We start from the raw sequence: 23762 nt of genomic DNA on the forward strand, positions 1-23762 counted from the left end.
ACCCACAGGCCGGGCCGGGGGCCGGGTCTTCTGCGAACTGGGGCCGTCACCCAACTCGCCAGCCAGGGCCATGGGGAGAAGGAAACACGGTCACCTGCGCCGAGGAGCTCCACCGAGCACCGATTTCCACCTCCCGCCACCCCGGGCGAGGGCACCCTCGCCAGAGCCCCGTGCCAGTCACGGCGGGCGTGATCCCGGGGTCCCGACCTGCCTGTGCTCTGTGCCTCAGCCAGCCAGCGGGGAGCACGTGGCCCCTGTCGGGGACGGCGACCTCCAGTGCCTATTCCCAGGGTCGGGCTCTGCCCTGAGTAATGCTCTGGGCCCCCACGTCCCTGCGCCGGCACCTGGCCGGGTGACCCAGGCCTCAGTGTCCCCTTCCACGTGCCCTGAAGTGAGAGGACCTACGCGGGAGGGGCTGCTCTGTGCATGGGGGGCGGCAGAGACACAGAGAGAGGGCGCAGGGGGTTCCTGGCAGGAGGGAGGGTCCAGGACGGTGGACCATCCTCTGGGGCTGGGAGCCCCCGGCGGCCTGGCTCGTGACCCCAGGCTCTGGTGGGTCACCGGCGGCGGGCCCTTCCCGGGCTGAGACAGGACAAGCGGGGTGGCCCTGATGGTTGGGGGGGTGGGCTCCCCGTCACTGGCCAGGGCAGCCGGGGGGGCCTGTGGCCCTGAGCCCTGGCCCGGGCAGGACCTGCAGTCGCCCGTTTGCACTCCCGGTGGGTGACGGACCCGCAAGGGGAGGCCCGTGTTCCTGTGTGTTTTTTTTTTTTTTTTGTTTTTTTTGTGTGTGTTTCCTGTGTTCTACTCGGTTCTCACGTCCCACCTGTCAACGCAGTGCTGCCCCCCGGCTGGGGGCTCAGCCCCACGGGACACCCCTTTGTGATGCCAGGCGCAAGGAGCGGGTCCCCAGGTCCCCACGCTGCTGTCCCACTTGGCGGTACATCGGACGGTGACCGTTGGGTCACAGAACTTAGGGAAGCGCTTGGCTCGCCGGGTTTATGATAAAGGACAGGACTGGGGAAGCGCATGGGGCCCGGGGCGGGGGCCGAGGTGTGCGTGGGGGCCTCCCACGCCTCTCACGGCCTGGCCCTCCTGGCGCCCCCGCCCGCCAGCCTGGAAGCCTCTGAACCCCGTCCTAGTGGGGTTTGTGGCGGTCCCCTTGCCCGGGCATGACTCACTGAGTCACTGGCCAGTCCGGCCCCAGCCCCTCCCTGAGGCTCACCCCTCCCTCTGCGGGTTAGCTCCCCCACCCCCCCGGGTCCTCCAGGGGCTTTGGGGGGTCACCTCACTGACACGGAGCTCAGGTTAGGTCCCTGGGGGCCTGTGGTGCATAAGCCTCCGCGGGCTCCTCGCACCTGGGAGACCCCGAGGGGTTCCGGGGCTCTGCGCCAGACGGCGTCTCCCCCAAAGCCTCTCTAGCCGCTCAGAGACCCTCGCCATGGGGGGGACCAGCCCCAGGGGTGGGGATGCCGTCGCCCCGGGAGCCCCCAGGTTGGCCTCTGCTGGACGGGCGCCACCCGCGCAGACCCACCCGGGGCCTTCCCGCTCCCCACACGCGGCAGGGCCAGGGGAGCCGCTCAGCCCCGCGTCTGTCTCTGTACAGCGGGCACCGCGGGGTCAGGCCGGGCAGGAGGGCGGGGGCTGGCGGCTGCTGTGGGCAGGAGAGGACGCTGTCGGGGCTCCCCAGGTGCTGGGCCCCCGCAACTGTGCCCCCGCCCCGGCTGGGGGCTCACGGGGCTCAGGGGATGCGGCCTGCAGGACGGGCTGGCTCAGGGGACACGGCCCGATGGTCCCCCGAGGGGACTGTGCTCAGGGCGCCACGAGCCACCACCTGCGGCCTTCTTGCCGCCCCCCACCCCGTCCCCTCGGAGCTGTGCGGAGTGGGGGCTCCCAGGCCTTCCCGCCCCTCCTTCCTGAAGCCGGCCCTGCTCACCCTCCATCTGGGTGCCCTCAGCCTGACGGCACCGCGGACACCCACCCAGCTCAGCGGCCCCTGCTGGGCTCCTGCCACCCCCTGCGTGCCCCTCTGGGCTCCCGGCCCCCACCCCCACGCACCCCTCTGGGGTGCCGGAGCCCCTCCTGCCCTCCCAGCCGGCTCACCCGGTTCAGCCACAGGACACGGTCCCAGTTGATGTCCTGCTGCCTGGAAACTTCGTTATCCCCCTCCCTCCGCCCAGCTGGCCCCGGAAACCTCACCCCTGTGTTCCTGCTTCTTGTCAGCCCCGGCCTCGCCTCACTGCCCCTGCCCCCCAGTCCACCCCAGTCTGGTCACACCCCACCCCCGGTCCCCACTACCCCCTGCCTGCAGCCAGGTGACCTGTCCCTGTGACCCTCCATTAGATCTTTGGCTCCTACCCTTGCTTCCCCAGGGACGTCTGCACCCCCACCCCCAGTCCTGGGAGAGCCGTCTATACTGTGCTCCCCGTGTGCCCCCTTCATTCACTGTCTAGCCTCGGGCAGGAGGGGCCCCCACCTGGCTGGAGGTCCAGTCCTCGCTGACCCAGCATGCCCCCCTCCCCCCCCTCCCCTGCTCGAGGTGTCTGGGTCCCATAGCCTGCTGGCCTGGCCCTTCCTCCCACCCCTCTTCCAGGGCTGGTCTAGGGGGCCTCCCTCCATCTACACTTGTGACCAGGACCCCTGCCCTCCAGACGTGGGCTGCACATCCCGTGTCCACCCCCCAACACCCCCCATATTTCTGCCCCCAGCTGGGCCCCGTGTGGCTGTCCATCACGCCCATCCCCCGCCCCCCCGGGAGTCTCAAGGACGCCTCAGTGCCCAAACCTCACCTGAGGCCTGGCCATCCCGTAGCCTGCTCCCCCGGGCCTCCCTCCCGCCTCCACCTGCCCCTCCTGGGGTTTGAGCGGAGAGACCCCCTGCCCCGCACCGCCACTCCCCTGCTGCCCAGAGCTCTCTGAGCGGCCCCTGCTTTTTTTTTTTTTTTAAACATTTATTTATTTATGAGAGAGAGAGAGAGAGAGAGAGACAGAGAGGGAGAAGCAGGCTCCATGCCGGGAGCCCGACATGGGACTCGATCCCGGGTCTCCAAGATCGCGCGTGCCCTGGGTCAAAGGCAGGCGCCAAACCGCTGAGCCACCCAGGGATCCCCCCCTGCTTTTTAAATAGGTTTTTATTTCAGATTCACGGAAGGACTGTGGAGACGGCTCGGAGCCGTGTGTGCTCCCCAGTTGCCCAACTTGTGCGTCACTGTGGGCCCTCAGCCCTCGGCCCCCTCTCTGCAGCCCCGGGGTCTTTATTGCCAAGCCTGGAGCAGTTGGGCTTCTCTGCTGCCTCAGGACCTTTGAACATGACACGGGGTTTCTGGAACCCCACAAGGGTCGCGCGCTCACTCCCTCTGGCCCCATTCTCGCGTTGCCAGGTGAGGTTTCCTGTCCCGGGGCCCTGCACACACCTCCGCGCCTGACCTCCCTCCTTCCCAGCCCGCACCAGTGCCCAGTGCTGTCGTCCTGTTCATTCATCTTTGTTAATCGCTTAGCAGGATGCCGGGGAGCCGACTCAGTATTTGGAAACAGGGGCCAGAATCAAGTCTCCGTCCTGTCTTTCCTGGCAAACAACACGTTGACGAAGGAGAATTCTTTATAAAAATCAGCGAACACACACGAGGGACGCCGGGGTCTCAGTGGTCCAGAGTCTGCCTTCGGCCCAGGGCGTGACCCTGGGGTCCTGGGATCGAGTCCTGCGTTGGGCTCCCTGCATGGAGCCTGCTTCTCCCTCTGCCTGGGTCTCTGCCTCTCTCTGTGTGTCTCATGAATAAATAGAATCTTAAAAAAGAGAAAAAAGCCAGCAAACACCGATGACCTGAACCGTGGAATTCAGATATTGCCGTTTTGCAACTTCCCGTGAAACCCGGACGTGCCCCACGTCCTGGTGGCTCCCAGGGAGGAGGCAGCCCGGCTGTGGGCGCCGCCAGGATGGTTGAGCTCGCTGCCCCCTCCGGCCCCCCTCCAGCCCGTCTCAAGGCGAGGGCCAGCCAGACGCCGTGCACCCCGGGATGGCACAGACCCCAACTCTGGCTGGGGTCGAGCTCCCTGTGGGATCGCTGGTTTCCAGAAGCTCAGAGGACAGAGGCCCGTCCTGGCTGCAGGGCGAGGGCCCCTCGGCCACATCCACGGGAGTCAGAGCCACGAGCGCAGCCGCTGGCCTGCCGGGGACCGACTCCCATCAGCCCAGCGTAGCGACACGCAGAAGCTCTCCTGCAGCACCCGTGAGTCGGGCGGGAAGTCCGCCCTCTGACACCACTAAGAAACCATTCGTTTCATTTCTGGGTGTGGTTAATATTATCAGTGTTTTTTTTTTAATAATAAATTTATTTTTTATTGTTGTTCAATTTGCCAACATACAGAATAACACCCAGAGCTCATCCCGTCAAGTGCCCCCCTCAGTGCCCATCACCCATTCACCCCCACCCCCTGCCCTCCTCCCCTTCCACCACCCCCAGTTCGTTTCCCAGAGTTAGGAGTCTTTATTATCAGTTTTTAAAAGATTGTCCTTGGAGGTGCTTGTGCAGCGCTGTGGCGGGACTGGACTGGGTGGGGGTGTCCCCCCGGGGCCGGGCTGTGGGTGGGCCGTGGGCAGGAGCCACTGTGGCCCACCGGTCGCTGTTGACACTGGCCGTCGGCGTGACAGCCTTGTCTCCACATTAGCGTCTGTCTTGACGACTCCCTAATAGAAAGTCCAAAATCAGGCAATCAGCCAGCAGGTAGGCGGGTTATCCTTCCCATCGTCGCTCTTCATGGAGAGGGTCCCCCCTTCCTTCGGGGTCCCCAGGAAGCATCGACCTCGTATCACCCAAATTCCAGGGAAATGTTAAAGCAAGCAGAGCCATGAGCCAGGTTTATTTATTTTTATTTTTATTTTTTATTTTTGCCAGGAAGGTTTAAAACCAAGGCAGGAGGAAGATGCAGAATGAGAGGAAACACGGGGGTCGGGGACCGTGTCCTCGCGCGGCCGGGGCCATCGTCTTGGTGATGCTGCTTGTGTCCGTTTTATCTGCTGTGCAGGAGGCCCGACGGGCTCGGCAGCGCCGCTCCCGCTCGGCCGGCGGGGCTTCCGCTGGAGTCTTGAACGGCAAGAAAACGATCTTTATTTTATTTTTATTTTCCTGTGTTTTTATATTAAGCTTGATCAGTACGGCGGCGTTACAGCTAACAGGACGGGTGCCGCTGAGCATCCCTGCCTGCGCTTCCCCGCGCACCCCGGGACGGTGGCCACCCGTCAGTCCTCCTACTGGCTCGGGGGCTGGGCCGCTGGGCGGGCGCCGCTGGGCACCGGGGCACGGACGGGCCGGGCGCTGCCTCCAGCCCGGGGAGAGGGTGGGAGGTGCGGGAAGCCGCCCGGCAGCTGGGCCCCTGCCCTGAGGCGCCCTGGGCTCACGGCCCCTCCAGGGGTGGGGGCCGCGGGGTGCAGCTGCGGGCGCTGGTGGCCGGCCACCTCCCTGCACACAGAGCCGCGGGGGCCCCGACACAGTGTCCCCACCGCAGCCGGAAGCCCGCCGCCGCCACCGCGCTCGGGCCGCTTGTGTTGTTTGTTTGGGTTCCTCTGTTTGGGCTGCAGAACTGCGCTTGAGAAAGGAAGGGCCTGTGGCTGCGGACAGGCCGAGGCAGGGGGGCTGCGGCGGGTCCCCCAGGCGGGCAGGGCCGGGGCGCCTGCACCCCCACCCCGCGGGCTCCCCCTGCTTGAACTTCTGGCCTATTGTGGACGTTTGGTTCAACAACGACTTTATCGAGGTGGGATTTCTCTCCCATGAAATCCACCTGTTTTAGGGGTGTCGCGGGTGAATTTTAGTAACTTTACCAAGTCAGGCAGCCACAACCGTGACCCACTTTTAGAACATTTCCAACACTGTTTCTTTCACTTTTTAAAAAAGATTTTATTTATTTATTCATGAGAGACCCAGAAAGAGAGAGAGACACAGGCAGAGGGAGAAGCAGGCTCCACGCAGGGAGCCCGACGCGGGACTCGATCCCGGGTCTCCAGGATCACACCCCGGGCCGAAGGCGGCGCTAAACTCCTGAGCCCCCGGGCTGCCCATCCATCACTGTTTTATGTAAAAGAGACGGATCTTCGGACCTTCCTTTGCGGTCCCCTGAAAGCGGAGCTGGGGACGGGGACTTGAGCGCAGGTGGGACCCCAACCGGCTCCGGGCCAGCACCTGGCTGGGCACCTGGGTGCCCCCACTGCGCGTCTCCAAAGGCCACACAGGAGACACAGTGCTACGGGGCTGGCTGTGCTCCGGGGTGCCAGCACGGCTGCTCCAAGGGTGGCACTGGGCACCGGGTGACAGGGTAGGGACAGAAATGGGAGAAAAGGAGGAAGGAAGGAAGGAGGGAGGGACGGGAGGAAGGAGGGAGGGAGGGGGGAGGGGGAAGAAGGAGAGACGTGCTCTGGGGACTCCGGGAGCCCCCCTCCGCCCACCCCTTCCCTACAGCTGGCCGGGAGCTTCTGCACACGAGCCCCCTGAACGTCATACTGGGGCAATAGGGGCCCGGGGGGGGTGGGTGGACAGAAGGAACAGGGTGGCGGGGAGCCACCCTGCAAGGAGCATTACTGACCTCCAGGGACTTCCTGGCTGTGTGACGTCCCTGAATCCTTACTACACCTGCGAGGCGGAAACTGAGTCCCAGAGAGGGAGCGTGACCAGCTCGAGGTCACACAGCTGGCAGAGGTGGAACCACGGGGACCCTACTGTCTGCTGCATCGTCAGGATTAGGTCCGTCCGCCAAAGCCCGTTTGCCGGGAGCCGCAGGAACCCAAGAGATCTATTTGGTGAATGACACAACGTCCCAGAACTTTCTTTCTTGCTGCCTTACGGCAGCCATTTTTGCCCATATGCATTGGTCCAGCCTGACCCACTGTCTTTTCTTTTGAACGTGCCCTGGATCCTGGCCAGAATTTTCAGCCCCGGCTCCTGCCCCTGCCGGAGAAGGGCTGCAGCCAACTGCCTGGACTGGGTTTAAATACTGGTCTGAAGTTGTTTTTGTTTTGTTTTGTTCTTTATGTATTTATTTGTTTACTTAGGAGGAGGGAGAGAGAGCACAGGAGGGGGAGGGGCGGAGGGCGAAGCAGCCTCCCCGGAGCCAACTAGGGACGTGATCCCATGACCCTGAGGTCATGACCTGAGCCCAAATGACACCCTCAGCCGACTGAGCCCCCCCCCCCCCCCCCGCCCAGGCGCCTGTGACGTTTTGGATAAATGGATCGTCTAGAGAGTTGGCGTCCCGGCCAACTAAGGCCATTGGCTCTCATAGAACAGATGTCCTGTCTCTCGCTCTGAACCGTTTCCCAGACCCTCCCAAAGTCTTGAATGTGTCTGTGAGGCCGCCGGGGAGGCCGCCGGGGACGTCCCTGAATCCTTACTACACCTGCGAGGCGGAAACTGAGTCCCAGAGAGGGAGCGTGACCAGCTCGAGGTCACACAGCTGGCAGAGGTGGAACCACGGGGACCCTACTGTCTGCTGCATCGTCAGGATTAGGACGGTCCTGTTGTGGTCCCAGCCCGAGCCCAGGGGAACCCCATGGCCTCCTGGGCTTGTGTCCCCTGAACCCTGGGACAGGGTTGCGGGAGGGTGACAGGTGCTGGGGCTTGCGAGGCGTCAGTGTCTGCGCCTGGGGCCTGCCCCACGTGGCTCCCCTGCCTCGCCCTGTGCACCTGCTCCAGGCAGATGTGCCAGGGCCCACCCTGGTCCGGCCCCGAGCCTCTTCTCCCGCGATGCTGGCACATGGGGGCCCGTCTCCGGTGGGGCTGCTCAGTGGGTCTGTCGAGTCTGTGGATGCAGCTCGAGGAAGGCGGCCGAGCTGGTTTGGCAGAAGGCGAAGGCGGTGGGTGGAGGCTGCAGGCAGCTCTGGGACTCACCGGACCTCTAGAGGCAGAGGCGGCCGAGGCCAGGCTGTCCCCGAGGGACGGGGCCGCGGGCAGGAGGGCCTGGGTCCTCGGCATGAATGTGCAGAATGAAGGGTGGGACGACAGGAGGAGGGCAGCGCCCGGCAGGTGCAGGGGCGGGAGGAAGTCACCCGTCATCCTTTGTGGGCGGGAGGCGACGCGTTTCCGGGTGCAGGGTGACAGCCAGGACGCCTCAGATGCCACCGGCTATGGAACAGGGCGGGACTGATCGCAGCCGTACAAGGGGTGTGTTGGTGGCTGAAAAGGTAGAACAAAGTTTCTAGGCAACAATCGGAAGCTGTTGACGACGCGGGGGCGCAGCCGAGCCCCACCCGCCTCCCACGACCTGCCCGGGCCCCGGGGTCCCGCTGTCTCCGGCCCCCTCCTGCCCTTGACAGGGTCTCCTGGGGACCTCAGGCCTTGCCAGTGTGCGGCCAAGCTCTGCCAAGGAATGACCTTGAGCCTGCAACCTGCGTGGACACTCAGGGAGGTGGCACGTGGACGGGGTGACTCAGCGGGGCTGGAAGCGGGCTGGGGACATGGTCAGGGCTGCTCCCCGAGACTCCAGGGTGCCCACAAACCTGGATGCTTGCTTGGACTCCTGGCCTGACGTCGAGCACCGACACCCCCGCGCCCCTCATGGGGCTCGGGGCACATGCACCGCCCGCCCCCGGCCGGGGCCCTCTCCCTGGGCCGTGCCGCCCTCCCCAGAGTGGACTCCATCGCCCGCGTCCCTGATAAGGACATCGAGGCCCCGAGATTCACCCCACATGGCAGATCAGCCTGCCCGTGGCTCCCGCGGTCCAGATCCCACAGGCTGTGCTGTCCGTGTCCAGTCGGAGGCCGATGGGACACACCTCGGCTCTGCTCGGGTGTCGTCCTCTGGACGGTGGTCCGGGGAGGCCCGACGGGAAGGCGCCAGCTCCCGGCCCCTCTGCCCGACACGGGCCGGTTACAGCTCTTCTCCCCAGGCGCCCCCAGCCCAGCACCTGGCACCAGCGCCCCGGGCCCAGAGCCCCCGGCGTGTGGGTGGGGGTGCGCCCGGGGCAGCCGCCCGGGGTGGGGGCTCCGAGTCCGGGATGCCCGCGCGGCCCGTGCTGAGAGCGGGGCGGCGCTCCGGCCCCGGGAATGCAGGGCGGCCCCCGCAGGCCGGGGCTTGTCTGCGGTGGAGCGCGGGCACGCGGCGTACCCTGGGCGTGGGCATTCCCGGCACGGAGGCTGGGGCTCCTCTCCCTGGAAACTGCGTCACCCTCCTCCAGGCCGGGCCGGGATGGCAAGAGGCCTGGCTCTGGAGACGGTGACTCACGAGGTCACCCCGATGGCCCTGCTCTTTCACACTTGGGCTGTCTGGTGTCTGCCCGAGTCTGGAGCTGACCGTCCCCCGCCCCCCACGCCCCAGCTCAGGGACCCGGGCCTGTGGGACAGAGCCGGCCGGAGCTCACACACGTGGCCAGCGGCCAACCCAGCCTGGGCCCAGGAGCCTGTCCTACCTGGTGATGAGCCTGGAGACGGAGCTTTGGGGCCGGGGGGGTGGGGTTTGAGAGTCACTGGGACCCCCCACCCCGGCTCCGCATCAGTCCCGGGGCTTGGCCAGGGCTCTGGGCCCAGGGGGGTTTGTGTGACTGTGTCGCCAGGGGCCCCCACAGGCTTGTCCCTCTGGATGAAGGGAAAGTTCTGAGTCCTGTGACTCCCAGGCCGATAGGTTTCCTCACGTGGAAATGGGTGACGGCAGTGATGTCACATGCCAAGTGGGCCCAGCCTGGCCCACGGGGGCGCTCCCGGGCATGAGCGGTTCCCAGGCGGCCTCGGGCAGCCCACGGGGGCTACCTCCCACTCTGGGGTCCCTCGCCTGCCCCGTCCGTGGGACTCCGCGGCCCCCGACCAGGCCCAGGGGCCTCTGTGACCCTCACCGGGTGAGCTCCTCCTCCTCCTGCCCACCTTGTGCCCCTGGCCGCGCCGTGTGCTCCCCTGCGTTCTCTCCAACCGGCCCCCCGCCCCGGCCGAGCTCCGTCACCGCGAGCTGGGCCGCACCTGGACACCCGCGCACCCCACCCTGCCCTCCTTCCGTCCAGGGAGCGGGGGCCCTGCGCTTCCCTCCCTGCTCAGCCCTGCCTTCTCCTGGGCCACCAGTTTTCAGGGAGTCCCAGAGGCTCATGTTCAAGCCTCATCCCCACCGACCAGGTGTGTGGCAACCCGACTGGAGGTGGCAGGGGCGCAGGAGCCCCGTGTGCGAGGCCCCCTGGTTCTGCCCTTCCTGTGGCGTGGTCCTGGGCAAGCACCTGCACCCCGAGAATCCCACTTCGCAGCCTCCTCCTCACGGGGCAGTTGTGGGCGGTGCCCGAGGGTGTGCGGGAACTCACCCGGGACCTCGTCCTCTGCCGGGGGCCGCTCTCAGCTGCCCCCACCCCCCGGAGCCCCGGGTGCTTACGGGGCCCCCTCATGGGCTGCCTGGGACCTCCGCCCCCTCTGGTCTGAGGCTGCCTCGACGCCGCCCCTGCCCCCCCTCCCATCCCGCGAGGGGCCCCTCAGCCCCGGCCGGCATCCCCTTCCCGAAAGAGGCGGGCTCCAGAAGGCAAACCCTGCAAAACCTACAAACGGCTGTCGAGGGCCGATTTGGGGACGGTGCCGACGAACCGGAGCTGCCGGCCGGGCAGGGGCTTGATCTTGCTGCCGGAGGCTCCCTGGGCGGCCGGGCGGGCGCTTGCTTCCCTGGCCCCTCCAGAGACGAGGGCGCTGGCGGGGAGGGCAAGGGTCCCACCCGCGGATGCACCACGGGGGTGCGGCCCGGGGCTAGAAGGCCGGGGTGTCCCAGAGCCCACACACTCTCCCGGCAGTGCCCCGGCCCAGAGCCCCCGCTCGTGTCCACTGCCACCGTCCTGGGGGCCCAGCGGCGTCCCTCGAGGCCAAGAGGCCGGGGTGACGTGGCTGCTGCCCGGGAAGCCCGTGGTGTCTCCAGGTTGGGCAGCAGGACCGGGGGAATAATCAGAGCAGCAGCCGCGGCAAACCGGACTGTTCTTTTTTAATTTATTTATTCATGAGAGACGCAGAGAGAGGCCGAGACACAGGCAGAGGGAGGAGCTTCCCTGCGGGGAGCCCGATGCAGGACTCGATCCCAGGACCCCGGGGTCACGGCCTGAGCCGACGGCAGACGCTCCACCGCTGTGCCCCCCGGGAGCCCCCAGACTGCACTGTCTGCGTGGACGAGCCGGCCTGGCTCTGCCCGAGGGCTGGGCCCCTTGTCTCCCCATCAGGGCCCCGTGTGGGCAGAGGGACCTGGTGCCCGGGATGGAGGACAGCGCCTTTGCCTGCGGAGCCAGTCCCTCCAAACACGCGTGGGGCTAACAATGTCCGAGACACGACCACAGCCCCTGAGGCCGAGGGTCCCACGTCGTGGCACCCACGGAGGGAGTCCACGCAGGAGGTTGTGTCGGGTGAGCGTCACGGGCACGCCCTCACACCTTTCCTGCTTAGAACAATTTCCCCGTCGTGGGAGGATCAGGTGGCGTCATAATATTTCCAAGTGGGACTGTTTCAGGGAGGGGCCCTTGTTCCGCTGTTGGGGACTTCTCTGTCCTTGGGGATCGGCTGGCGCGCTGAGCACGGAGGGGATGCGGGGGCGCAGGGCCAGCGGCGTGGTGGCCCGAGCTCCGGGACCCGTCCTCCCTGCCGGCGGCCCCTTCCTGCGGCTTCTCTGGGCCAAGGCCTGCGGAGGGCTCTCCCCCTGGCTCCTTATCGGCCCATCGGCCCTTTAGGGAATGACGCTTCCTGCCGAATTGGAGTCAGCTCGCAGGAGACTTCCTATTTGGGGAATGCAGCAGAGCTGGGCCTCTGGAGCGTCCAGGAAGAGGAGAGCCCCTTCCGGAGCCGCGGGCAAGACAACACACCGGGGACACGGCGCCTGCGCCGAGCGCCCACGCCAGAGCGCGGCCTTCCCTGGAAGCCGGCCCTGGGCCTTGACGTCCTGGCCCCGAGCTCCTGCCCATAGGAAATGGGGGGGGGGGCTTGGGTGGGGGCTTGTCCAGGGGATAGCTGGGAAGGCTGGCCCCGGCTAGGGCCCCCCTGGCACCCCAGATGCGCCCAGGTGCCCTCGGCTCTGCACCTGGACGCACCCCTGTGGCGGCCTAGGCGCGGCCTTCCCCTGACACCAGGCTTCTCGGCCTCTGAGAGCCACGTGGGGCACCGGGCCCGGCCCTGAGCTCGGCTCTGGGGCTCCAGTCCCAGGATCTAGAGGCACCCCCGACCCCGGGGCCTGGGAGATCTCACGGGCAGGTGGGGGCCTGGCCACGAACCGGGGAGGAGCCAGCTATCCCTCCCCCGTCCCCCTGCACCTGCTCCCGTCCCCACTGTGTCTCTGCCTCCTCCTCTGTCCCTCCGGCCTGGAGAGGGTAGGTCCCGGAGCACTTGGCATCCCGGACGTGCTGACGGCCACCTGAAGCCTCCCCCGGCCCCAGGAGCCCCTGGCTGTGACAGAAACACCTTCCTCTCTCCAGGCGGGCAGCCCTTGAATGTGGCCACGGTGTCCCCAAGGCCCCCACGGGCGGACCCCATGTCCTGCCCTCCCCCACTCACCTCCTGGAGCTCAGGGTCACCTCCCACACAGGAATCCTGCCTCAGCCTCTGCCTCTGGGGGCCCCGCCCCAGCCAGCCTCCCTCTCCTGCCTCATCGGCCCGGGTAGGGCCTCTCGGGGGTCCTCTCCCTCTGGACCCCTCGAGCATCACAGTCCAGGGCGGCCGGTGGGCCTGCCTCTTGGCCAGGCCTCCCCCCACCCCCGTCCTGAGACCGGGGGCAGGGGAGGAAGGCAGAGCTAGGGAGGGGGCTGCCTCGGGAGGTGGGGAGGGCTGGGTGCTCTGACGGGTGCCAGGCTTTGGCCAGACCCTGGGCCCGGGGGGCAGGCTTCCGCTTTGCCAGCCTCCCTGGGACCACAGAGCCTGCTGGTGGCATCAAGCCCTCCTTACATAAGCGGCGTGAAGATACACGCACAGCCCCGGGCAAGTCAGAACAGCCACCAACGGGCGGGGAGCCACGTGGCCGAGCCCCGGGAACGCGGTGAGTAAGGCGGAAAGCCCCGGCTGGCAGGCTGGCAGGAAAGGGACTCTGGGCGGGGCCACCCTGGCAGAGAAAGTGCTCAGCCAGGGAGGCTCTGAGCCTCCAGGAGGCCGCCCCGGCCCTGCCCCGGCCCTGCCCCAGCCGCGTCCCGCTATCCGCGCTCACACGGCTCACGCGCCTGCGCAGCTGACCACCTGCCCTAACCGGGTCGGGGAGGCCCGCGCTGGCCCCTCTCTTCTGCCCACGGGGTTCCCGGGAAGCTCATCCTGAGGTCCCTAACTTGGTCACATCTGCAAAGACCCCTTTTCCACATGAGACCTCACCCACGGGCTCGGGGGGTCAGGACATGCACACAGCCTGGGGGACCAGTATGCCTCCAAGCCAGTTGGTAGGAGGAGGTGCCCCCTGAACCCCTTGGCTGTGCTGTGAGCTGGGGAGGCTCCCAGAGGCCTCCCGACTTGGTGGGACCAGTGGGGTCTGGACAGCGTCCCCCAGCAGGGCTGCTCCTTAGGAGCCGAGCCCCAAACACGCCCCGCCCCCCGTCCCTCCTTGGGCTCCTTCCCGCCCAGGCGTCCCTGCCCCACCCCCAGGAGCATCTCCATCCCTTGTGTGAGGCTCTCCATGCCTCTGGCCCATCTGGTCCCCTGGCGCTCACAGGGACCCAGCGGTTCCCACGGTTACCACAAACCCAGAGAACGGGGTGCTGTGTTTTATTCTCAGTCCTCGGAGGGGGCTGGCCCTTTGCCTGAATTGTCCCTGGACAAGCTGGGAGCTCCGAGGCCCCCACGGCCCCCACTCCGGGCAGTCCCAGGACGGCAGAAGTAGAAAAATAGTTTTATTTTTCTAAGTGGCCACAGGCCTCTTTTTGGGAAGCTGAGCCCCATCTTCCAGCTTCCTGGGACTCAGCCCCCAGACAGGCAGAGGTCTGTGGCTTGTCCATGCTGGCCGTGCCCTGCCCTCGGTGGCCGTGGGTCCCTGTGAGCTCCTGTCCCCGGCTGCCTCTCCGGGGAACCTGCTGGGGTCCTCTGGCCTCAGCTGGCACCTTCTAGAGCAGTATTTTGACCCAGGTGATGCCCACGGGTCCTCCCTGCGTCCCCAGAGGCCCTGGGGTAGCGGCCTGAGGGTGGGTAGTGCCCAGGCCCGGCCTCGGGTGTGCATGGACCCGTCCCCAGCCCACCAGCAGGTCCCCCCCACCCCCGGTCCCAGTTTCCTTTTACGGCTGGTAGGGAGCCTGGAAGCTGCACCCCCAGCAAGTGACCAGACAAGGGATGTTCTCAGGGAGCCAACAATGAGTCAGGATGGAAAGTGGGGGTGCTCGCGGGTGCTCCGGGACCACCTGTGCTTTCCAGCTCCGTGACCGTGAGAACCCACTCTTGGCCCCACCACCGCGGAGAGGCACAGGACCCCAGGATGCCACTCCCCCAACAGGGGAACAGCAGGTGAACCCACCTGGGGTGACAGGGCACCCTCAGGGCAGTGGCCGGAGACCCGCCAGCCCCCAAACAGCCCTGCCCCCCACTGTGACCCGAGTCTGGATTAAAGCAGGCTCACTGTCCATCTCCCGGGGCTCCGGCCCCCTTCTAGGACGTACCTGCCGAGAGCTGTCCCCCGTCCCAACATCGAGGTCCTCTGGGTCACGTGAGCACGGAGGCGCTGTGCAGGGGCTTTCCCACGAGCCCGAGCTGCCGGTCACCTTGTGCTCTGGGCCCCGAGCTGAGGCGCTGACAGCGGTGCCTGCGGGCGCCGGGCTCACTCGGGCTCCTCCCTCGGTGTGTCGGTCCACTCGGGCTCCTGCCTCGCTCCTCGGCCGCTCCCTCCTTCAGTATTTTGTCGTTTTCCATTTTAACTTAGCGATTGGCTCCTTGCTTGACCTCCGCGTGTCTGCCGTGGAGGCTGCTTCGAGCCTGTGATTCGCGCCCCCCCGCGCCCCGGGAAGGCGGCCTCGGATAACGCGCACGAGCCCCCAGACGCTTCCCCCTCCTCTAGACTCACTGTCCACTGCCCCCTGCCTCCACGTCGTCGGAAGACACGTTTGACTATCGAGAAATGGACGGAAGACGTGAGCAGACACGTCTCCAGCGGAGACCCACACGGGGCCCCAGACACGCGGGAAGATGCTCCCCGTCCCTCTGCGTCAGGGACACCCACCAGCACCACGTGGGACCCCCCCACCCTGCAGGCCCATCAGGACGGCCACCGTCGGGAGGCGACAGGTGCAGGGAGGACGTGGAGAAAGGGGAGCCTGTCTGAGGCTGGTGGGAACGCCGGCGGGCGGCCACCGTGGGGACGGCAGGGGGGTGGCCTCAAGGAGCCGGACACGGAGCTGCCCTATGAGGCGGCAATTGCACTGCTGGGTACCGACCCCCCAGCCCGGAGGCGGTGAGCTGCAGGGGCACCTGCACCCCCACGTTCCCAGCGGCCGTGTCCACGGGGGCCGCGCTGCGGGAGGAGCCTCGACGTCCACGAACAGATGCTGGAGGAAGGAGATGTGGTGTCTGCTCACCTTGGGTGTCACTCGGCCGTCAGAGCGGGGACATCTCGCCATTTACACTGACGTGGGGGGAGCCGAGGGCGTGATGCCGAGGGGGGCGAGTCGGCCGGGGAGAGACATGATCGCACGGCCCCCCTCACACGGGGACTGGAGGACACAGCCCAGAGGGTCACGGGAAGGAGGGAAAGTGAATGGGAAGGAATGAGAGAGGGAGAAAACCCAGGAGAGACTCTGAACTCCGGGACTGGGGTCGCTGGAGGGGCGGGGGTGGGGGCGGGCATCGAGGAGGGCACGGGATGGGATGAGCACCCGGTGTTACAGGCAACTCATGAACTGTTGCGCTCTCCCTCTGAAACTAATGATGTACTAGACGTTGGCTGGTTGAATTTAAATAAAAAAAAAAAAGATGTTTGTTCTGGTCTACTTTGTGCCTAATTTCTTTTTAATTAATGGTCTTTCTTAGAGTAGATTTATGTTTGCAGAGAGATTGAGCGGGAAAGCCAGGGAGGAGCCGACACTCCCTGCTCCCCTGCTCGGAGGTCACCCCGCCGGCTGGAACGGAGCATGTTTGTCACAACTGGTGGCCAGTGCTGCCCCATTATTACTAGTAACCATGCTGGCAGCTGACATGGGGGTTCAGGAGTGGGGTTCACTCCTGGTGTCATGCTTCTGCGGTTTGGAGACACGCAGAACGACCACGCGCGGCCACCATAGAGTATCTTACGGAATAGGCTCGCTGCCCTCCGCCCAACCCCCAGCTACCTTTCTCCTGTCGCCGTCATTCTGTCTTTTCCAGAATATCCGAGTTGGAAGCGTACCGTGTGCGTGTGGCCTTCCGCACCAACCTCTTTTCCTTAGCGATCTGCATTTCAGGTTCCTCCACGATGGCTTCTTGTGGCCTCCGTGAGGTGGAGGCGAAATCGATGGTCCCTTGAATTGCTCCTCCCTACAGGGCAATGCATCATTTTTCTCTTGGGTTCGTGAGATCCTCGTGGTTTTTGTTGTTTTGTTTTGCTTTGTTTTTGAGCAGCTTGTGATGCGGCTGGGCGCGGTTTTCTTTGAGTGGAGCCTGTTTGGGATTTGCTGAGCTTGTTAAAACTGCCCATTTGCCTTTCCCCGGATTTGGGACATTTTCCGCTATTATTACGTCAAATATTTTTCTGTGCCCGTTTCCGTCCTCTCCCCCGGGACTCCCGTGCTGTCAATGGCGGACTGCTCGCTATCGTGCCACCAAACCCTAAGCTTCTGCCCATTTTATTTTTTCAAGCTTATTTTTCCCTCTGTCGTACAGGCTGGAAATTTTCTAGGGATCTCTCCATATGTTCACTCCCCTTTCCGACCACTGCCATTCGGCTACGAAGCCCACTCAATGATGTGGCTTTTTTTTTTTTTTTAATTTCAGATCTTTTATCTTTTGGTTCTAAAATTTCTATTTAGTTGGTTTTTGTAGTGTCTGTTTCTCTACAGAGGATTTCTATCTTTCCACTCACTTCAAATGTATTTTCCTTTACCGTGTGGAGCATAGTTATAACAGGTGCTTCAAAGTCTTTATCAGATGGTTCCAGCATTGGGTCATATCGAGGAGGTGGCATCTATGGATTGTCATTCCCTTGAGAATTTTTGTGGCTCCCTGTGCATCAAGTGATCTGGGGGGACTTGTGGTTGTCCCTGTGACCTGCCTGTCCTGGCTGTCCAAGGTCTGTGTGTGTTTTCATATAAATCATATAAATAGTGGTTAAATTCCTGCATAATCCCATAATCCCTCCATCCCTGCCCAAGTCCTCCCATACCCTGGGAGCTCCAGACCAAAGGATCATGTCTGCATGGGCTTCATGGCCTTCATGCTGGGGTTCCCATGGGGCTGGCTCAGGACACTGGCCCGTGAGGTCACACCCCAGCCAGCTGATGTCTTGGAAGCATCAAGGATGCCCTTGTATCATGGACACTAAGCACATGTTGGGGTCAGTGATGGGGACTCAGAAGCAGGCTCTGTGGTCTGACATGGAAACACGTCAACCTGCAGGGCGGTCTCCGTCTCATTCCCTCATGGGAGGGGATGCAGGCATGTGGTGCTGAAGGCGCTGCAGGACAGAACCCAGGTGGCAGACCTGCCCTCGCAGGAGGGTGGGCAACAGCAGGTGTGGCTGGTGGCTGCAGAGGAGGGTCTTCAGACCAGATCGGGGGAGGGCAGGTCAGGTGGCTGCAGAAGAGGGAGGTGGAGGTGAGGCACGGCCCTGAGAGGTCACCGGAGGCCGGTTTTGCCACTTGAGAAGGGTGGTGCAGGGCCGGCTGAGCCGTCTGGGTCCTTCCCTGACCTGCAGGCACGTTCTCGAGCTGGGTGGTGAGGAAGTGGCATCTGTGGGAAGCCTCTGAGGCCATGGGGCCTTGATCCGGGGGCGAAGCCTCAAGCTTTCCTCTTGGCAGAGCAAAACTCGGAGGAACACCAACTGCCAGCACAATGGGAGGAAAACCTGTTTCCTTTTACTTTCTTAGGGGAAAAAAAGCCTTAAAGTTCTGAACAAATGCATGGGAAGAGACCTCTCCACTTTGAACCTGGAACCCACGGGGGCTGGGCGTCCTTGGGAGGACGCAGAGCTGGCCTAGCCGTGGCAGGAAGCACCCACGTGGCCACGAGCATGCTGCCCGAGTCGGAGAACCCCAGAACACTCCGGGACACCTCTTTGCTGGTGCCCGGGGGGCTCTGGCCTCCCATATGCAGGGCAGCAAGGCACCTGGCCCTTCCGACTCCGTGGCCCTCCTGGGGGCTGCCCGCCGGGCCCTGACAGCCGGGGTAGGGCGGCCCGTCTTGGAGGAGCTAAGAAGTCACCCGGGTGCCCTGGCTCGGACGGGCCGGTGCCAACGGGAGCCCCAGGAGAGGAGGGGGATCTGTGCTCTTGGGCCCTGTTTGCGTGGCTCACACCCACCAGTGGGCTTTCCCCGGGGCCAGAGGCCAAGGGTGTGACGGCTCACGTGCCGTTGAGTAGAAATGCTCCAGACACACACACTAGACTGTGAAGGAGCCTGAGTGTGCTTTACACACACATACACACACCCCGTTGCATGTGCGCACATGCTCACACACAGGTGCACGTGTACCAATGTGCACACGTGTGCTCACACAAGAATGTACCCAGTCACACACACGGACTCACACACATAGTCATGCCTGTCGCATCCACAAGCACACTCCATATTCGCTCACGCCTGAACTCACACACAGTCATACCGACACACACACTTAGGATTGGACACATGCCCCACAGTGTGCACACATATGTACTCACATGTGTACCCACAGTCACACACGAACTCACATACATGGTCACGTGTTGCATGTGCCATGAACGCTTGCACATGAGCCCACCGTCACACGTATGCCCATCAACAGCACACCACACACGTGCACACACATCAGCCCTCACACACACCCTCCGCTCTACACACAGAGAGAAGTGGACAAGTCAGACCCCCCAGCTAGCTGCTAAGCGCACGTCGGAGCTGGCCTGTTCCCTCCAGGCCTCTCAGGGCCTCAGCCGCCAACAGCGGGCTCGCTATGTCGGGGCCACGCAAAGATCTTAAAAAGTCCGCGTGCAAACAAAGCCGTGCTTCCGTAAAGCGAGGTTTGCTGGGATGAAGTCCCCAGGAAGTCCTTTCTGTGAAGAATGACACCGATCATCGCGCTGAGAGCAAAAGGACTGAGACGTGTGCACGCGTGCCTCGAACCACAGAGCACGTGCAGTCCACGTGTTCGCACCTTGGAATGGGAACCCCCGCGACGGCGCCCCTTCCAGGCAGGCGCCCCAGAGCCCTGTGACCCACGCCAGGCTTGGTCGGGGTTTGGGTGTGGGTCAGAGCGTCTCCCCGATGCCGCTGGGTGGAGTTCAGGTGAGGCCTGGAGGTGTGCGGGGTCGCCCCAGCAGGTGGAGATGGCTGGGCTGGAGGTGGGACATGTGAGGTCTTGGGGTTGCTCTGCAGCTGCAGGCCGGGTGCAGTGCCCCGAAGTGGTGGCCCCACTGGCCTGAGTGAGGTGCCTGCACCCCCGGGGTCCCTTTGGCCCAGGCCCCTCCGAGCTGGGTTTCCCTCTGTGAGCAGAGGAGTCCTGTCACCTGGGGGCCCCTGCATGTCTGTTGGGCACCCAGGCCCCCACCCGAGCCCCCGCACCCCCCTAGCCTTCCTGGCCCAGCTGCCACGTCCCCTCCTCCGAACCCCCCCCCCCCCGACTCCCAGGTGCTCAGCGATGTGCTCACTGGTCGATTGACTCTTACTCGTTTCCGTGGCCCCGTGTCCCGGGGGCAGTGACATTAAGGGTGATGGGACCGCGGGGAACAGCAGGCTGGGGGGACAGGCAGGGAAGAACAGGGGCTCTGCGAGGCCCAGGAGCCGTGGGAGGGGTGGGGACCGGCCTACCCACGCTCCCCGCTGTGTCCCGGGAGCCCCTCCGTCCCCCTGTCTGGGGCTCCTCTGCCTGCAGGGCAGGTGTGTTCCCCCTGGGGCCCCTTCCCGCCTCATCCCGCCAGCATCGTCCTGTCTGCTGCTCCCTCCGGGGACTCCTCCCCCAGTGGGTCCTGGGGATGGTGATGCGACGTCAGGAGGCCGTCAGTGTCTGCGGACCAAGCAGAGGCTGGAGGTGGCTGTTCGACCTCGGGTCCCTGCCACCCTCCAGCTCGGGCTCTTCTCCGCGGCCTGTCGCTCTGCAGGCCCGGACCCCCAGCAGGTGCGCGCTGCCTGCCTCTCCGCGCCCCGGACTGTGGAGTCAGACCCACCTGCAGGGACTCACGGGCCCTGCTCCAGCAGCAGCAGCTGCCCCGGCCCGGCCAAGTCCTCCCTTCCCACATCCCTGGTGCTCCCGCCATGCCACTCCGGGGGCTTAACAGGCTGCCCCCAGGGGCCCGGCATCCCACTTCCGCTCCCCTGGGGGCACCGGTGCAGCCCGAGTCCCATTAGAGAGGAGGGGCCGATAGCCAGCACCCAGCCACGCTCACTCCGCGCTCGCTTCCCCGTGGGCCACGCCCACACAGCCTGTGTGCACACGCACACACGCACACACGCACACACACCACAGTGCACATGCCCACACTTGCACACACAGCACACGTGCACATACCGCATGTGCACATGCGCACACACACCACATGCACACATGCCCACACTCACGCACACACCACACGTACACACAGCACAAGCACATGCACAGGCATACACCACGCACACTCCAGCCCTTTCTCGTCCCCCCTCCTGTGTGCCCTCCTGGACTCTGTCCACCTCCAAGTTCTTCCTACGATGTGTCTCCGTTGGGACAGGAGGGAGGCGAGGACACAGGACGGAAGGGACCAATGGTCCTGGGCTCCGGGGGGAGTGAGCCTGAGAGACAGGGCTACCGGGACGGGTGGTGCCTGGGGACGACCCCTCTAGGACCCCGCAGGCAGGGAGGGCGGCAGGCTGGGTGAGGTCAGCAGGCTGAGCAGGTGGGGTGGGGACGGCTGTCCAGGTGGACACCGGCTTCTTCAGGAACTGGGGTGGAGTTGGCAAGAGTGACAGAAACAAGTGCCAGTGCCTTGGAGGTGGGACAGTCCCACGCATCCCAGAGGGATGTCACCTGGACAGAGTATCGTCTATAAGGATGCATGGCAGGATGAAGGCTTCAGAGAGGATGGAGGAACGGGGTCTGGGGTGGCAAGGAGGAGCCAGGAGGAGCCCCTACCCCTGTCCCGTGGAGGGAGTGAGGGAGGGGCCCCCCCATGGTGGGAGGGTGCAAGGGAACCAGGCTCTCAGGAGGCTGGGGCCAGTTACGGCGGGAGGCAGGGACAAGAGGCAGCCCTGTGGGCCTCTGCTGACACCTGTTTTCTCAGAGGGTGCAGGGAAGGTTATGGGGTGGGATGGGCGGGGCTGGACTGGGGGTGCAAGACCGTGCGGGGAGAGACACGGGTGCCCTCGGAGCCAGAGGCTTCTTGTGGGCACACAGAGGTAGGTCTCCAGGTTCGGGGCAGACTGAGGGAGATGAGGGTGTGAGTGAGTGTGCAGGCGAGGTATGTGTGTGTTTGTGTGTGTGCATGAGCAGCACATGCGCAGCGTGTGTGTGGCACATGCAGTGGGCGTGTGCCTGTGTGCACACGTGTGTGGCATGTGTATACATGAGCATGCACGGCACCTGCATGAGTGTGCGTGTGTGGTGTGCTTGTGTGGCACGTGCATGTGCGGGTTTACAGCTCCTGTGGATGGAGGCGCGGAGATGGGCCTTCACGACCGCCAGGTCCAAGTTCAGGCAAAGGGGGCTTCCCAGGGGCTGGAAGCTTGGAGTTTGGCCCCGAAATAAATGCTTCCAGAAGTAAGAGGGAAAACATTGGAAAGCTCAAAAAAAATTTTTTTTTTTAATGCAAGGGATTTAGCTAAGAAAAAAACAATATTAACTTCATGGAGCCGTCCTGAGGTCAGGATATGGTCAGCATGTGTTTCTGGCCCTGAGCAGTCGGACCAGAGCTCTGGAATGTTCCAGACACCTGAAACGTCAGCTCGGCTTTCTGTTTTTCTTGCCGAGCCAGGGAGCAGATTTCAGGAAGTCTTCAGCAGGGACTGAAATGCAGAGGGGTGTGCTCCTGACTGGGGGTGAGCCCGCTGCTCCCTGAACAGGCTCCCCGGGGGCAGAGGGGCGTCCCTGGGAAGGGGGGGCGCTCTGGAGGGCGGCGCTCCCATGAGCTGTTTCCCGGGGATTCTCTAACCCGCCTCCTGCGCTCGAGCCGGGGTGAAGGAGGTCAACAGAACCCCAGCCCCACAGCTCCGGGCCCGAGGGAGTGGGGCGCCAGCAGCCGCCCGCCGTGGGGGGGCCGTGGCTCCGTGCTTCCCCGCCGGCCCGTCCGCTTCCGGAGCTGCGCGCCCAAGGCCCCGCGGACCCGAGGGATTCCTGGAAGACCAGGCCACACTCGGGTTAAACAAACCACCCAGCATTCTTCTTGTGTTTGGATATTTCCAAAGATCGATCGTGCGTGGACTTTGTGATTTGTGATCCAACGTGACATCAAAGAAAGCGTGTCCTTTGGGTGAAATCCGTGATTCCTGCCATGTCTAAAAACGTTTAAATTTCCTGTCCCGGAAAAAGCGAGCCCCAGACCCCTCCCCCGTGGCCTCCTTTGCAGCGGGGAGCGGGGAGCGTGTGTCCGAGTGGGAAATCCGAGAACCCGGGACTCTCGCTGTGGGTGGAGTTAGGAACGTGCCCCTGGGGCTCCCCCCCGGGGAGGGGGGTCACTTAGATGGGGTGTCGGAGGGCTTTAGTCTCCAACTGTCTGTTGCTGGGTATTTTCTAAGAGACACCACTGAAAGATACGTTTCTGTCCTGTTGGGGACATGGCACCGAGAGGCCGGGGGCCACCGGCAGCTCCTGGGAGGACGGTGACCCGTGCAAGAACACGGTGCGGGCGGCAGGCAGCGGATCAGAGCTGGTTGGAGACCAGGCGCACATCGTGGGCGCTCGGCCGCCACCTGCTCCCCGCAGCCGCGGCTGCCAGTGGGCTCGGAACTCCCTGTCAGGGCAGGATGGCCTTGGCCGAAGGGGACAGAACCTGTGGTGCCCCTGTGCCCGGGAGGGTGGGTGGCCGCCACGCTTTCATGATTGCTGCCGTCTGAAGGCGTCTGTCTCCCAGATTCTCACGTGGAGACCCCAGTCCCAATGGGACGGTATCTGGAGGTGGGGCCTGTGGGTAGTTCTTGCGGGCGAGGGTGAGCGGGGGGGTGGGGGGGTCCTTGCGCTGAGATCCAAGAGAGAGCAGAGCCCGGGCCCTGAGACCCCCCCGTGCCTTACCGTCTGCCCCCGTGGGGGGTCCCCCACCACCCTGGGTGAACCCAGAACACGGCCACTCAGGTCGTTCCTTGTAGGGGCCTCCTTCTGTCCTGGAATCCTGGTTGAGAAAAAGCTGGCTGAAGGAATGATCTAGAGAGAATAGGTTTGGGAACGGGGACTGTTTGCTTAGGAAAATGAACTTACTCAGGAAGATGGGCCTTAGGCACACAAGAGGGAGGTCTTCTGACCCAGGCCCCGCTACCAAGAGCCGGGGCCGAGGGTGGCTGTGGGTGGGGCGGTGGTGGGCAGGGACTATAGGCTCAGTCAGCAGGACGGCAGGCACAGGGCTCCGCGGGCAGGCCTGGGGCACACGGCGCCTCCCCTTGGAGCTCGCGGCCCTGGCTGGCGGCACACAGCCTGGAGCGGGGCTTACCCACGAGGCCCCGAACACTGCGCATCACGGAAGGGCCCAGCTGTAGGAGCCGGAGTCTTCCACGCCCCGTACATCAAGGTCCTGACACCACGGAGCCACGTGGCGATTTGTCAAAGCAAACGT

This window comes from Vulpes vulpes, chromosome 15 (assembly GCF_048418805.1).
Source record: "Vulpes vulpes isolate BD-2025 chromosome 15, VulVul3, whole genome shotgun sequence".
Lineage (NCBI taxonomy): Eukaryota > Metazoa > Chordata > Mammalia > Carnivora > Canidae > Vulpes > Vulpes vulpes.